This window comes from Balaenoptera physalus, assembly GCF_965194825.1.
Source record: "Balaenoptera physalus genome assembly, chromosome: 7".
Lineage (NCBI taxonomy): Eukaryota > Metazoa > Chordata > Mammalia > Artiodactyla > Balaenopteridae > Balaenoptera > Balaenoptera physalus.
Window position 1 is genome coordinate 110,142,018 of NC_138886.1, and position 15,608 is coordinate 110,157,625.

Sequence of the window (15,608 nt, forward strand, 5' to 3'; positions counted from 1 at the left end):
TTATTCTTAATTGCTGAGTTATGGGTCTGTTATAATTAGTTTGTTACTAGGGAATAAATGACACCAAGGGAATAAGGAATGGCCAACCTGCCTAAAAGGGAAAATGTCTTGGTCTAACTCGAGCCAGGTTGTGAAGTAACACAACTTTTGCTTTCTTCATCCAACTTTCTCCTCGGCCTAGTGAAATCTCATTGGCTCCACTCTTGCCAAAAGCTTGCTCCTATCTCTAAACTTTGCTACCTGTGTCTGGGTCACTTTCTATCTTTGGGGAGAGAGACTAAGTCTCTTCCCTTTTGTATAGAATCTGAACTCTGAGAAGGGTAGAAAATTCCCAAATATACCAAGAGCAGATTGGCTTCATTTTCAAGCCATTATACCCTCAAAAGAAAGAAAAAATGGTGGAGGAGTTATGTGGCCCTCTTAGGCTTGTGGCTGAACCAATGGAGGAGTTTGTTTGGGTAGCTGGAAAAAACGTTTAAAGACCCTGGAGTCAGCTGACCCAACTGGTTGACCAAGTCTCAGGAGAAAGGCAACCCTCCAGGTACCGATGTTCACATCCAGCAGGTCTCAGGGTTCCTGGGTTTGGAAAGGACCTTGTGACTCCGTGGAGACCATTCCTGTGCTTTCCAGGCATTTATGTATTCTCAGGCAGCTAAGAACCACTTCACCCTTATGAAGGCTTCCGGAAAGAGAGGTTCTGCGGAAATCTTATCTCCCCGACTAAAGTGTAGGTGCCTCCAGGGAGGAAACCACATATTGGATATTTTTAAAATACCAACAGTGTGTAGTAAAGTTCTGTGCACAGAGGAGATTTTTGTTGTTGTTGTTTTAAAATTTTTTTTTGTTTGGGCCATGCCACGAGGCATGCGGGATCTTAGTTCCCCGACCAGGGCTGGAACCTGCACCTCCCTGCAGTGGAAGCATGGAGTCCTAACCACTGGGCCACCAGGGCAGTCCCCAGAGGAAATGTTTAACACACACGTAATGACTAATTGAACATGTTCTTCTGACTTTCCTTCTGGTACCCATCGTCCCTTCACCCACAAGCTTGCAAGGCAATTGGGAGATGGAAGCTGGTCCAGACTTCCTACGTCCCTCTCATTTGCAGCAGGCCATAGTACAGTTGTGGCTTCAGGAATTGTATCTGTAACCCTCCAGCCTCCCCTTCTTTTTTTCTTTAACACTTTTATTTATTTATTTATTTTATTTATTTTTGGCTGCGTTGGGTCTTCGTTGCCACACACGGGCTTTCTCTAGTTGCGGCGAGCGGGGGCTACTCTTTGCTGCGGTGCGCAGGCTTCTCGTTGTGGTGGCTTCTCTTGTTGCAGAGCACCAGCTCTAGGTGCACAGGCTTCAGTAGTTGTGGCACACGGGCTCAGTAGTTGTGGCTCACGGGCTTAGTTGCTCCGCGGCATGTGGGATCTTCCCGGACCAGGGCTCGAACCCGTGTCGCCTGCATTGGCAGGCAGATTTTTAACCACTGCGCCACCAGGGCAGTCCCCAGCCTCCCTTTCTTTGATGTTGCCTCTTCCCATCAAGTAGATGACGAAGGCAGGAACAGGTACGGAATACGTAACATGGACCGAGCATCAGCCCAGCTTGCCTAGGCTTCAGCTGAAAAGAGCCTTCTTCCTCTCAGATCCCTTAGTCATGCCAGGATGTAAGTAACTTATATTGAGATTTCCCCCAGGGAAGGGTGTGTGTATTTTTAATACGTGGATGAAACAACAATGGTGACATTTCAACAGTCAGACAACAGTTTGGAGCAAGACGCTTCCATTCTTCATACCAGCAGCCTAACAGTTTGCTTTTGCACATGTGTTTTTCCCCTCGTCTCAGAAATAAACTGTAATTGATGGATTTTTATTTTAGGCCAATATTTTACTGTAACTTAGCCCATTGAAAAATTGTAAAACCTCACACCCAATTCATACATTACTCAGTAGGTATGAAGTATCTGGCTTCAGATTTGGAGTCATCGGGCCATTCCTAGGGGGTGCAGAAGAGCAGGAGAAGGTGTGAGGACACGCCTCCTCTGCCTTTGGTGTGAATGATTTGCTGATAACGTGACTAACTAGGTCAGGTGACCACGTGAGGTGGTGTGGAGCCAGCCCACAGGGCTTCCTGAGAACAGAGGGGACAGTGAAGTATCTCAACCCCAGATCTGCTTGACCATCCCCCTTGGACCTCCAAGCACTGACTTCTGCAGTCCAGGACCACAGAGCTGCTATTCTTGGCCCCTGGATGCATTCCACAGAGAGCCCAGCAGGGGTATTTGTACTGCAGGCTGGAGACAACCAAAACCCCTAGCAGTTCTGTTCAGAGATTGTCAATAGAGGAGAATTGTTACCGAATGAATTGGGTCCTGCTGCTCGCTGCTTACAAAATCAATTACATACTCACAAACGGTAGGAGGGAAAGGTGCCTTTAATCAGAATGCCAGCAATCTGGGGAGATGGTGGACTGAGCGTCCCCCAGAAACCACCTCCAAAGATTCCGCTTGGCCATGAAAGTTTTAAGGCAAAGGAGGGAAGTAACCTCAGTTAATCATCCCCCACTGTGTGCCAGCCTGTGTACAGGCTTGTCAACTCCTCGTGACCTTCCTCAGGATGCTACCTTGTTCACACAGTTTGGTCATACAGTTTGTTCGGGAGATTACTGAACAGGAAGCGGAAACTAGGGAGATGTCAGGTCATCTGTTAATTACTTGTTCTTCATTTCTACTTCTTTGATCTACAGGAAGAACTGACAAACTAGGCAAGGTACTGTGTGATCAAAAGATATGAAAGGTGTGCTTGGGCCAGAGTTGAGTAGAGCATGGGGCTACCTGGTATAAAAGTTAGTTACGATATAGCTTCGCTAAAGTGACAAGAAAAGGGGCTTCCTACAGAGGGCGGTTTCCTGCAAAGAGCTGCTTACAAACTCATCAGACATTCTCAGGTTATGCTTAGAAAAAGAGGCTTTATGTGCTTCCTCAAAGACTAATTGCTACATTACAAGTAAAGCAATGCATACCTAGTACCATATTGCTGGAAAAGTCCATCAGATCTCAAGGCCGAGGACATAGGAATTAAGAGAGTTCTCTCCCAGGGCAGTAGAGGAGTTTATTGTATGGAAACATGATGATCTCCAAAGGTCCACAGTAGCTGGTGCTAGAGTAATGAGATCTGCATTTTCTGTCCATCTCAGGGAGTTCTAGCAAACACGGGTAAAGAACGGAGCAGGGATTGGTCCTAACACAAAGGACACTATGTGCTTCTTCCTGGAGAGAGAGCTGTACCATTGATAGACTCTTCTCTAAATAGGCCAAAAAAGAGAACATCAGTGTGGCCCGGTAGAGTCCAAGGGCAAGTAGCACGAAAAAACAAACAAATGAAACTTCCTATGTGACCTGAAGTCAGTCACCTCATCTCCCAGGGCCTCAATTTCTGTATCTGCCAGAAGATGGTCTCTAAGAGCCATTCCACACCTATAATCTTATAAATCCCCATTCGTGGAATTTTGATTCATAAAACTATAATGAATTATTCTAGAAGCATATGTCCTATAGAGGATGGGAAAGCCCTGAAGCTATAAATCATGAAAATGAATTAGTATGAATAACCATAGTCAGCCATCGTATTGGTCCATTAGGGCTATAATGACAAAGGACCACAAACTAAGTGGCTTAAACAACAAAAACTTCTTTCTTTTTTTAAAATTTTTATTGGAGTCTAGTTGATTTGCAATGTTGTGTTAATTTCAGGTGTACAGCAAAGTGAATCAGTTATACATATATATATGTATCCACTCTTTTTTAGGTTCTTTTCCCATATAGGCCATTACAGAGTATTGAGTAGAGTTCCCTGTGCTATACAGCAGGTCCTTATTATCTATTTTTTATATAGTAGTGTGTATATGTCAATCCCACTCTCCCAACAAAAACTTTTTTTCTGACAGGTCTGGAGGCTAAAAGTCTGAAATGGAGGTGTCAGGAGGGCTGGTTCGTTCTGAGGAGTGTGAGGGAGAATCTGTCCCCTGCCTCTCCCCTCGCTTCTGGTGCTTTGCTGATGATCTTTGGTATTCTTTGACCTGTAGAAGAAGTGTCACCTGATCTCTACCTTCATCTTCACATGGTATTCTCCCTGTGTGTGTGTCTGTGTCCAAATTTGTCCAAATTTCTCCTTTTTATAAAGACACCAGTCATATTAAATTAAGGGAAAAGTGTTCAGTGTACCAGACACTCACTATTGGATTAGGAAAGGGGAACGGCAAGAGTAAGGCAGGACCCATCCAAGGAAAGGCATGTGGTGCTCAACAGGCTGCCCAGATGGGAAGAGAGGGGCAGAAATGACGGTAGAAGTCATTTCCCTCGAGTGGGGTCCAAGGTTAGGACCCACCAGATGCTGAGTCTCGAACATGGGAGCTGCTTAAATACCCTGTGCTTTAGGTTAGGCCCAGATTTGTTCCAGGAACTGAGGGTGGGAGAAAAATCATAAGTGATGAGCAAGTAGGGAGAGAGAAGGGGTGCGAAGCCCCTGCAGCAGGCAGACAGAATTTAGGAGGTCAGATCCCCCTTTGCATTTCACTTGGTTGTGGCCAAGAACAAAGAGGGGACTGTCTTGTTCCTCCACCCCACGGGGCCAACTACTCCCCTCCTTCCTACCCTCTCTACCCACACCCCATTCTCGTACTTGTCCAGAAGAGACCAAGTCATTATGAACAGGGAGAAGCAAGTCACAAAAGCGTGAGTACTGGCGGATGGATGGCTATGCCCACCTCCTTTACCTGAGATGAAGGAGGTTCTCTGGCAGATGGCGCCTGTATGTGTGTGTGTTTGGTGTGTTTCCGCTGCAGCAGGCAGATCCTAGGTTGTCTTATCCATGATCTATCAGAGTCATTACTCAGCTACTGGAAGACTAACCAAAATATGGACCCTAAAGCAATGCCCCAGCGTGTTAAACCCCAGGAACAACTACTGGGATGGTACCGCCAAGAACTTGACCAAAAGGGAATGCAGGACCCCAGATGGAAACCAAGGTCACTAGCTCAGAGGCCCACTTTGCTGTTCTCACACCCAGAACCATGAACTGGAGACTTGAGGGGGAAAAGTGGATAAATACTTCTTCAGCAAGGAAAAGAGAAACACAGAACAGGCAAAGGTCAACAACATCTTGGTTCCCTTTTTCAAGCTGTTATAGAAGATCTTTTCTAATTAAAAGGCTCTTCTCGGGCAACACGAAACTGAAAAGGCACTTCATGCTGTAAATGCAGGGGACCCACTTACCTGGTAACCCATGACTGTTTCTTGCATCTGATTTCCATGTAATATCCCTCATAAGCACTCAGCTATTGTGTGACAGACTCCAATGGGTTATTCCACATCCCTTGTCTTTTTATTCAGAACCATCTAGCGAGGGAGAAAAACAGAACGTAAAATTCTTCCATTTGCTCCTTTGGGCAATGACTGTGCATTTAAGTCAGTGCTTTATGATGGAGACAAGGGTCCTTTAATCATTCCTGATCTCTCGTTGAAAGAATCTTAAAAGCAAATATGTATTTACCAGAATTTGGGTGAAAATTCCAGATGAAAAGCCTAATCATGTTTCTGAGGAAAGCAGAATTATGCATTAATAATCAGCCCATATTCTGAGACAGCAATTACATTAAAGGCGGGCCTTCTTGATATAACTAATAGTGTCTTGTTTCTAAACGAGGGAGGAATGTAATGGTGCTTAGGGCTGAAAAAAACGCCTCAGAGCTCCATCATCCATTTTGGTTTGCAAATTGATTAAAAGAGAATTTAGAGAAGAGTCCAAATATCTTTTTTTTTTCTTGGACTATACAGGAAGTACAGTGTGGCTGCTCATGTCCTATTTTTCTTTTCATTGATCATAAAGATTCACTATTGCTTCAAAGAGAACTCTTAAAACTTTAGTTTCTAAGCAAAAAAAAAAAAAAAAAAAAAATTTCCCAAAGTCTTGGTTATCATCTCTGATTTTTCTCTTCCTACTCCCACCCCCTCACTACAAGTTACTTGTTTTTAGTGGTTGGGGGGTGGGTGGCAATGGTGGGTTACACTGGGGACTGGGTAAAGAATAGCCAATGAGTAAACGCTGTCCACTGGTGTTTTGCAAAGAACGCATCAGGCTGGCTTCTAGTCTCGGCCGTAGGACTCTGCACTCTTGCCCTCAGCCTTCCCATCTTTACGTGAGGGAGTTAGTAGAAAATGGCTTTCAATCCAGAAGTCTGTGATTCCATAAGCGTTGAACTTTCCTACGGAAGCTGCTAGTATGGTCCCCCGCTCCAGCACACACACTGTTCCCTGACTTTCCATGAATAGGAGAAACAGGGTGTGGTTGATTTGGAGATTAGAAGCACAGGAGGAGTTGGCGTCTCTGTGCTGTCAGAGTCTGGAGGCTGCTTTGCTTCTTCTGGGCCTCTTTGATGCCTGACCGCTGACAAGTGTGACTCAGGCGTTTCTGCGTCCGCCGTTCTCATTGCAGCATCTCTGCCGCAGTCCTGGAAGCAATCAAGTGCCGGTTCGTAGCCGGTTGCAGGGTACACGGGCCATCAAGCAAGCATCAGCTCCGCAGGAACAGATCCACCTCCTGGATGATCCCAATGGACTCACTGTTAGGACAATTTACTCTCCTAGGGACCAAAATAAACCTGTCATTTTCTAATCGCTGAGTGTTAGAGCCGGTTGGAAATCTTGGAAAACAAACCGATTTACTCATTTTGTTGTTGAGAAGACAGAGACTCAGAGACAGGGTGTGACTTACTTGTCCCCCATCCTACTCCTAGCTGGTAGCAGAGCCTGGGCAGGAGTCGAGGTGCCTGACTTTGAACTTCCTAATTGCTCCTTCCTTTATACTGTGATGCCTGCACAATGAAAGCACCCTCCGCTCGGGAGCACAGCCAGAATATAGAAGGACAGAAGGATGCAAGAGAAGGAAATTGCAGAAACTGTGACAGGGCGACAGTCTGCACAGCGGCGTGCCTTTTCAGTGCATTGCTGTCAGAATGCAGTAGATACCAGTGCTGTGGAAGGTGACCTGGCGTCACAGCCAAGCTAAGCTCTGTCCTTTTACCTGCTTTGTCACTTTGGCCAATTTCCTTTGTGAGTCTCCATTTCCACACTTGTAGGATTTCCTCACAGCACAGGATTAGTGAAACGATTAAATAAAATAATTTGTATAAATAATATCTGACACATGGATGATCGATAATTGGTTCTCTTCCTCCTTCTTTCTTTGTGACTTCCTTTTCTCTATTTTTGTTTTCTATTTTGAAAGGAAAGGGTGATATCGTGCTAGTTATGTTTTCTCTATTGTGGAAAAGTAGCAAAAATTGCATGGAGAAATAGCAAAAATATATGCTATATCTGATTTCGGTTTCCCCCAAACCAGTCCTAACATTTAGGATAGACATTCTATGTGAAAATACAGCACTGCTCTCTATTAAATTAATAGGATGCTTGTATGAAAATTATTGTTTGCCATTATCATGAAGTACTTATCGAGACACCATGTAAAGTACTGTGTGATGTCTGTTATGTGGAATTACCATCAACATTATCAGTGTAGTTATTGGAGGAGGATATAAACAGAAAACCACACAGATAAAGATTAGAAATTTTTGCCTGAAATATCCCAAACAGTTATGGCCCCTGGCCTCTGTTACTGAGAAATCACAGCATAGGGCTTAGGAACCCTTTCAGGGCATTTACATAGTGCAGAGATCAGGCATTTTAAAGTGCATTGTATGAATATGAATGTCCTTCCCGTTACTGCTATTTCATTGACTGGAACTGTAATGACACCTATGATATAGTAACACACCTACATTTATTTTTCATAGAATAAAATGGTTCATTAGCCAAAAAGAAGGATGCTCAGTATTCATTGATGTTCAGGTCCTTGCTATGTGAAAGTGGACAAGAGTGTTTTATTAAGATGATCTGGGACTTCCCTGGTGGCGCAGTGGTTAAGAATCTGCCTGCCAATGCAGGGGACACGGGTTCGAGCCCTGGTCTGGGAAGATCCCACATGCCGCGGAGCAACTAAGCCCGTGAGTCACAACTACTGAACCTGCATGCCACAACTACTGAAGTCCGCGCGCCTAGAGCCCGTGCTCTGCAACAAGAGAAGCCACCGCAATGAGAAGCCCGCGCACAGCAACGAAGAGTAGCCCCTGCTCGCCGCAACTAGAGAAAGCCCGTGTGTAGCAACGGAGACCCAACACGGCCAAAAATAAATAAATAAATAAATAATAAATTTATTAAAAAAAAAAAAAAAGATGATCAGGCATTAAGTATGGAGGAGGCAACCAGACCTTCCTGCACTATTCTCAGTGCGGTGAGGAATACAGAACACTTAGGAAACAATTCTACTCAGCCTTGAAGAGCCTGGTGACTTTCTTTCATGCAAAAGTAACAGCTCCGCTTTTAAAGAATGCCTCTTACAGCCTCAGGCAGAGGACTGGATATAATATATTGTTTTGCTTATGTCCTTCCTTTGTGTACCATGACCCTTTGAAAAAATCTCTACCATGGACATGATCGTATTGGATTATTGTAATTGTTTATTTGTCTGTCTTCCTCATTAGAGGAGTCGGAAGCGTATTTAACTCCATCCGTGGCTGACTCGTTCTCACCTCTACTAGACCAGGCAGCCACCCCCAAAGATGGAAGCACCCGCAACGCTCTACCCACTGATAAGGGAGTGAGTTCTCTCTGCACAACCATTCATTAAGGCTTCCTTGTATTCACTGCTCTTCGCTAGTTCCAGAGAAAACTATGATTTTTCCTTTGTCTTTTTGTTTTTCCCTCCCTTGCTTGTAGTTAACCCCTAGAGTGAAAGTCTTTCACATCCTTCTTCATCCTAACTGTAAGCAAACCTCCCTTTGATCTCGAATCAGATAAAATTATCAATACGTCATGTAAGAAATTGGAGACAGTCCCCATTTCTTCGAATGAGACTTCCAACAGATATCCAGATATAAAATACTTTTTTCCCTCACACCACCAGCCCATGGGGATAATGCATCTTTTCCTGTTTGATGATCTACGTCCTGAGGCACTACCCATTACCTGAATGCAATTGTTGCTGAAATGCATAACTGAAGCAAAACGTCTGTATGCAGGAGCAGGGTCTGAGAAATTGCAGGCTGAGAGAGTGACAGCTGAACAGAATAACACAGGAAGTGGATTCAAACCAGGTCCAGAAGATATATTACCCTAACTATGCTTTTGAAAGTGCTTTCCGTCTAATTTAGTATGGGAGGGTTGATAAAGAATCACAGAATCAGACTATAATTGAACACATATATTTTTAGTAATTTCCTTTAAGTCTATATGTGTACATTGAATAGATCATTTATATTTCATTCCGTGTTGTGGATTATCTTTCTAGTCTATATACTATTAGTTTTTAAAAGACTGTATATTGTTTTTAAGAAAGACACCAGAACAAATCAGGTTGACACATATAACATTGTGGTTATTAACCTGACACCTGGTTGAAGTGAGTAGTTCTAAATAGGAATTATTCTCGGTGCAGATAATAATAGCTACAATATATTTATCCCTTTAACCACATGCCAGGTACTATACTGATTGCTTTAATATACTATGTTGAATACCCATACAATGTGGCCAGATTGGTAAGTTTTATCATCATTTTACATTTGAGGAAACTGGCTCAGAGAGGTTAAATAATTCATACATTTGATAAATATTTATAGAACATTCACTATTTGCAGAAACTGGGCTGAGTGCTGGGGTTACATTGGATGAATAAGACAAGCTTATAACCTAATAGGATTTTTAACATCTTTTTTCTTCTCCTTGTGAGTTTTGTACTTTATGAGAAATTAAGTACAGCAACTGGAGAAACGAAAATAAAAATGTCAGCAGTATTATTGGTAAATCGTATTGTATCTTCTTCCCCCGGTCACTGGCCCTGCTGGACAAGTACAGACCTTCCTCTTTGAAGCATATGCCTCTTACCCAGGATGGCATTCCTGCCAGCAAACAAGCAATAGAAAAGTTCACGAAGGACTAAGCCACACCCATCCAGTTCTTCCTCTCAACTCTCTAAACTTGAGAAGGGAAAGAGAGGTATGAGAATTACTCCATAGAAGTACCTCCAGGTGAAAACATGAGGCTGGAGGGGAGGATATGGCCCCTGAGCAAAATCTAGTATGGGAGACAGACGTTAACCAAATAAATTTTATGTTCACTTAATTTTTGATTTTGATTGGATCTATCAATCAGAAGCATAGGATGCTACAAGAGTGTGTAACAGGAAACTTCCCAAGACTTCCAAAAAAAGTAATATGAATGAATAGGAAGTATCTAGGCAAAAAAGGAAGAGTGTGCTCCAGGCGGAAGGGCTAAGCATGTGCTAAGGCCCTGAGGCAGGAAGTGATGTGTAGTATTTGAGGAAGCAAAAAACCAGTGGGCAGATGCACAGGTAAAGAGGAAAAACGTTAGAAGAGCTTGCTATGGTCTGAATTGTCCTCCCCAAATTCATATGTTGAAATCCTAAACCCCAAAGTAGATAGTATTAATAGATGGGGACTTTGGGAGGTACTTTGATCATGAGGGTGGAGCTCTTAGGAGTAGAATTTGTGCTCTTATAAAAGAGTCTTCCAAGTCCCTTCCATAATGTGAAGACATAGCAAGAAGGTACCAGCTTGAGGCAGGAAGACCCTCGTCCCATTATACTGACACCTGAGCTTGGACTTCCCAGCCTCCAGAACTGTGAAAAATAAATTTCTGTTGTTTATAAGACACCCAGTGTGTGGTATTTTGTTATAGCAACTAAGACCTGGCTTCAGAGATAGACAGAGGCCCCATGACTTTGTGGAGTGTGAAGGATTTTGAATTTTATATTAAAAGCCATGGAAAGTCACTAAAATATTACAGGCAGGGAACTGACATCATCAGAGTTGCCCAAGATGATCTTGCCTCCACCTACAGAGTAATAATCAACTATTACCAGATGAGAATTTTCAAAGAGCTTCCAATTTTCTTTGCAACCAGGTACTAATTCTCTCCTCTTGTACTGTCTCATTCATTCTCAGCAAACTCACAAGGGCTCTGAGAGTCTGAGGATATTTTTAGTTTCATGATTAAGTGTTATCCAAAGTGGCTTATAGGGTCTTCTGGAGCTTTCAGTGGATTCATTTTCACTTAATAGGGTGGCCTTCAATCAACGATTTCATTTATTTATGTCTTCCTTTTTAAACTTTAATTTAGCAAAACATAGTAGAAGCCAAATCTTATTATGCTTCTCAGTCTGTGATTTAGCTAGTCCGCCTTTGCTGATAACATGTTCCAATCCATCAACATCATTGTAAATCTGAGATCTCTGGGTCTGAAATTGTCACTGTTATTGCTTCCTGACTTCATATGAAACATTCCCTTCCAGCAAACTTGCCCTTCTTTGGGGAATTGCCTTTTTTCATATTTGATGCCTCTTTTTCAAAATGTTATACAGTTGACTCGACCAACAAAGGTTTGAACTGCAAGGGTCCACTGCGGATTTTTTTTAATAGAAAATACTACAGTACTACACAATCCTTGGTTGGTTGATTCTGTGGATGATCAACCAGGATACAGAGGGTTGACTTATACTTGAATTTTCCACTGTGCAGATGGTCAGTGACCTTAACCCCACATTGGTGAAGGTTCAACTGTAATTCCAAAATGTGGGTAGTATCTGAGGGAGCCTTCCTAACCTGGATGAAGCAATCAGTTAGCCATCTAGTATTTGTTAAACATCTATTAGAAACAACACACCTAGGTGCCGTGGGAAATTTGGGGGAAAGGTATACATTGTAGGTTTTGCCTTTATTCTGCTTACATTCTAGCTGCAAGGGAAAACACACACGCATGAAAGGCTAACTGATCACACAAGGCAGTGGATGATACTTGCTAAATAAATGATAGTAATCCCAAATGCTGTAGGAGTACATGGAAGGAGGAAATCCTAGTAAAGGGAATCTTTATTGAGTAAAAGAACCTAGAGGGATGGGTAGGCATGGGCAGAGAAGGTGGCTAGAACTTTCTAGATGAAAACAAATTCCCAAAGAGGGCAAATGGTGTATGAGGAACACTCAGAGAAACTGAGGTTTGAGTGGTTATTTGAGGAACAAGCAGGATGTAAATGGTAAGGGGTCATGGGATCAGATTATAAAGGACCTTCCATGTCAGAATATGATTAGATTAATTAGCAAATCATAGCTTTAAGTATAACGTTTTTAGGAGTCGAAGAGATGAGGTCAAATCTCACTTTTTAAAATGAGGAAATTAAAACACAAGATGGATGTTTTATTTAAGTTTCTATCTATCTATATTTTATATTTTATCCACTTACAAAAAGCTTTTGAGATGTTTCCATTTGGCCCAACTCGTTACTTTTGGGTATTGTTCAACCAAGCACAAAGATAATTTCAAAATAATCTCCTGTTGAATATGGCTGCTGCAAACACCAAAGTTATTTGGTTGGCCTAAAGTTTTTTTGGGTTTTTTTGTTTGTTTGTTTTTGTTTTTTAATATTTATTTATTTATTTGGCTGCGCTGGGTCCTAGTTGCGGCACGCGGGATCTTCAATTGAGGCATGCAAACTCTCAGTTGCGGCATGCATGTGGGATCTAGTTCCCTGACCAGGGATCGAACCCAGGCCCCCCGCACTGGGAGCACGGACTGTTAGCCACTGGACCACCAGGGAAGTCCCTGGCCTAAAGTTTTTAGTATGGTTTAATCAGTCTTTCATCTTTAAGTAAGTTACAGAAAGATCTATTGAAGTATACTCTAGTGATTCTGATTCATGAAGAGCCACAGTGCTAATGTGATTTGGAATCACTAGAAGCTTTTGCATGGGTTGGTCTAGGTGAAACCACCAACCACAACCTTTTCATCCCTTCCCCTGTGAATATTAGCCATCCTACAGAATTCAGGTCCTTTTCTATCTACTCTAGAAGGCTTACTCATCCATCTTTCCTATTAAGTCATTCTTCTCTCCCCCGATTTTCTGCAGCATTTATTGTCTATGGCAGCCTTGTTGCACTCACTAAATGCCCTGTTTTTGTTTGTATTTTTTAATACTTTATTGAGGAATAATTTACATACAGTAAGATTCACAAGTCTTAAGTGTATCGCTTGATAAATGTTGACAAATGCATAATCATTATTTTGACCGACATGAAGAACACTTACATCACCCCCAAAAGTTCCCTATTGTCCCTTCGTAGTCTTATCCTTCCCCTATCCCAGGGCAACCACTGTTCTGATTTTAATCACCATAGATTTATTTTGACTATCCTTAAATCCAAATAAACAGACTGACAGATTGGAATGGAATCATGCAGTGTATGTACTCTTTTGAGTTTGGCTTCTCTCACTCAACATAATGTTATTGAGATTCAGTCATGTTGCTTCATGAAGCCGTACTTTGTTCTTTTTTATTGCTGCATAGTATTCCATGGTAGAAATATGCCACAATTTGTTTATCTCCCTATTGATGGAAATTTGGATGTTGCCATTTTTCAATCTGAATATTTTTGTGCAAGTCATTTTGTGGACATACACACCATATCCCTTAAATAGATATCTTGGTGCAGAATTGTTGGGCCATAGGTATGCATACATAGATATGTATGTAACTTTATTAGAAACTATCAGTTTTCCAAAGTCACTGTACCAAATGTACTCCCACTAGAAAAATACAAATATTGCAATATTGCATCATCTTTACCAACTTTTTATTGTCACCTTCTTTAATTTTAGCCATTCTGAAAATGTTAGAGGTATGTCATTGTGGTTTCCATGTATAGTTACCTGATGATTCATGATGAACACCTATTCATATACTTGAGAAGTCTTCAGATGTCATTTGTTGAGCATTTCTTCAAGTCTTTGGTCCATTTTTTTTTAAAAAACATCTTTATTGGAGTATAATTGCTTTACAATGTTGTGTTAGTTTCTGCTGTATAAAAAAGTGAATCAGCCATATGTATATATATATCCCCATATACCCTCCTTCTTGCATCTCCCTCCCACCCTGCCTATCCCACTGCTCTAGGTCGTCACAAAGCACCGAACTGATCTCCCCATGCGATGCAGCTGCTTCCCACTAGCTATCTATTTTACATTTGGCAGTGTATATATGTCAATGCTACTCGCTCACTTCGTCCCAGATTAACCTTGCCCCTCCCTGTGTCCCCAAGTCCATTCCCTAGTAGGTCTGCGTCTTTATTCCTGTTCTGCCCCTAGGTTCATCAGAAGCATTTTTTCTATTTTCTTTTAATTTCCAAATATATGTGTCAGCATATAGTATTTGTTTTTCTCTTTCTGACTTATTTCACTCTATATGACAGATTCTAGGTCCATCCACCTCAGTACAAATAACTCAATTTCATTTCTTTATATGGGTGAGTAATATTCCATTGTATATATGTGCCACATCTTCTTTATCCATTCATCTGTTGATGGACACCTGGGTTGCTTCCATGTCCTGGCTATGGTAAATAGTGCTTCATTGAACACTGTGGTACATGACACTTTTTGAATTATGGTTTTCTCAGGATATATTCCCAGTAGTGGGATTGCTGGGTCATATGGTAGTTCTAGTTTTTTAAGGAACCTCCATACTGTTCTCCATAGTGGCTGTATCAATTTCCATTCCCACCAACAATGCAAGAGAGTTCCCTTTTCTCCACACCCTCTCCAGCATTTATTGTTTGTAGATTTTTTGATGATGGCCATTCTGACTGGTGTGAGGTGATAGGTATCCCTCACTGTAGTTTTGATTTGCCCTTCTCTCATGATTAGTGATGTTGAGCATCCTTTAATGTGTTTGTTGGCAATGTGTATATATTCTTTGGAGAAATGTCTGTTTAGGTCTTCTGCCCATTTTTGAATTGGCTTGTTTGCTTTTTTGATACTGAGCTGCATGAGTTGCTTGTAAATTTTGGAGATTAATCCTTTGTCAGTCGCTTAGTTTGCAAATATTTTCTCCCATTCTGAGGGTTGTCATTTTGTCTTGTTTATGTTTTCCTTTGCTGTGAAAAAGCTTTTAAGTTTCATTAGGGCCCATTTGTTTCTTTTTGTTTTTATTTCCATTCCTCTAGGAGGTGGGTCAAAAAGGATCTTGCTGTGATTTATGTCATGGAGTGTTCTGCCTATGTTTTCCTCCAAGAGTTTTATAGTGTCTGGCCTTACATTAAGGTCTTTAATCCATTTTGAGTTTATTTTTGTGTATGGTGTTAGGGAGTGTTTTAATTTCATTCTTTTACATGTAGCTGTCCAGTTTTCCCAGCACCACTTATTGCAGAGGCTGTCTTTCCTCCATTGTATATTCTTGCCTCCTTTATCAAAGATAAGGTGGCCATATGCATGTGGGTTTATCTCTGGGCTTTCTATCCTGTACCATTGATCTATATTTCTGTTTTTGTGCCAGTACCATACTGTCTTGATTACTGTAGTTTTGTAGTATAGTCTGAAGTCAGGGAGCCTGGTTTCTCCAGCTGCATGTTTTCTTTCTCAAGATTGATTTGACTATTCAGGGTCTTTTGTGTTTCCATGCAAATTGTGAAATTTTTGGTTCTAGTTCTGTGAA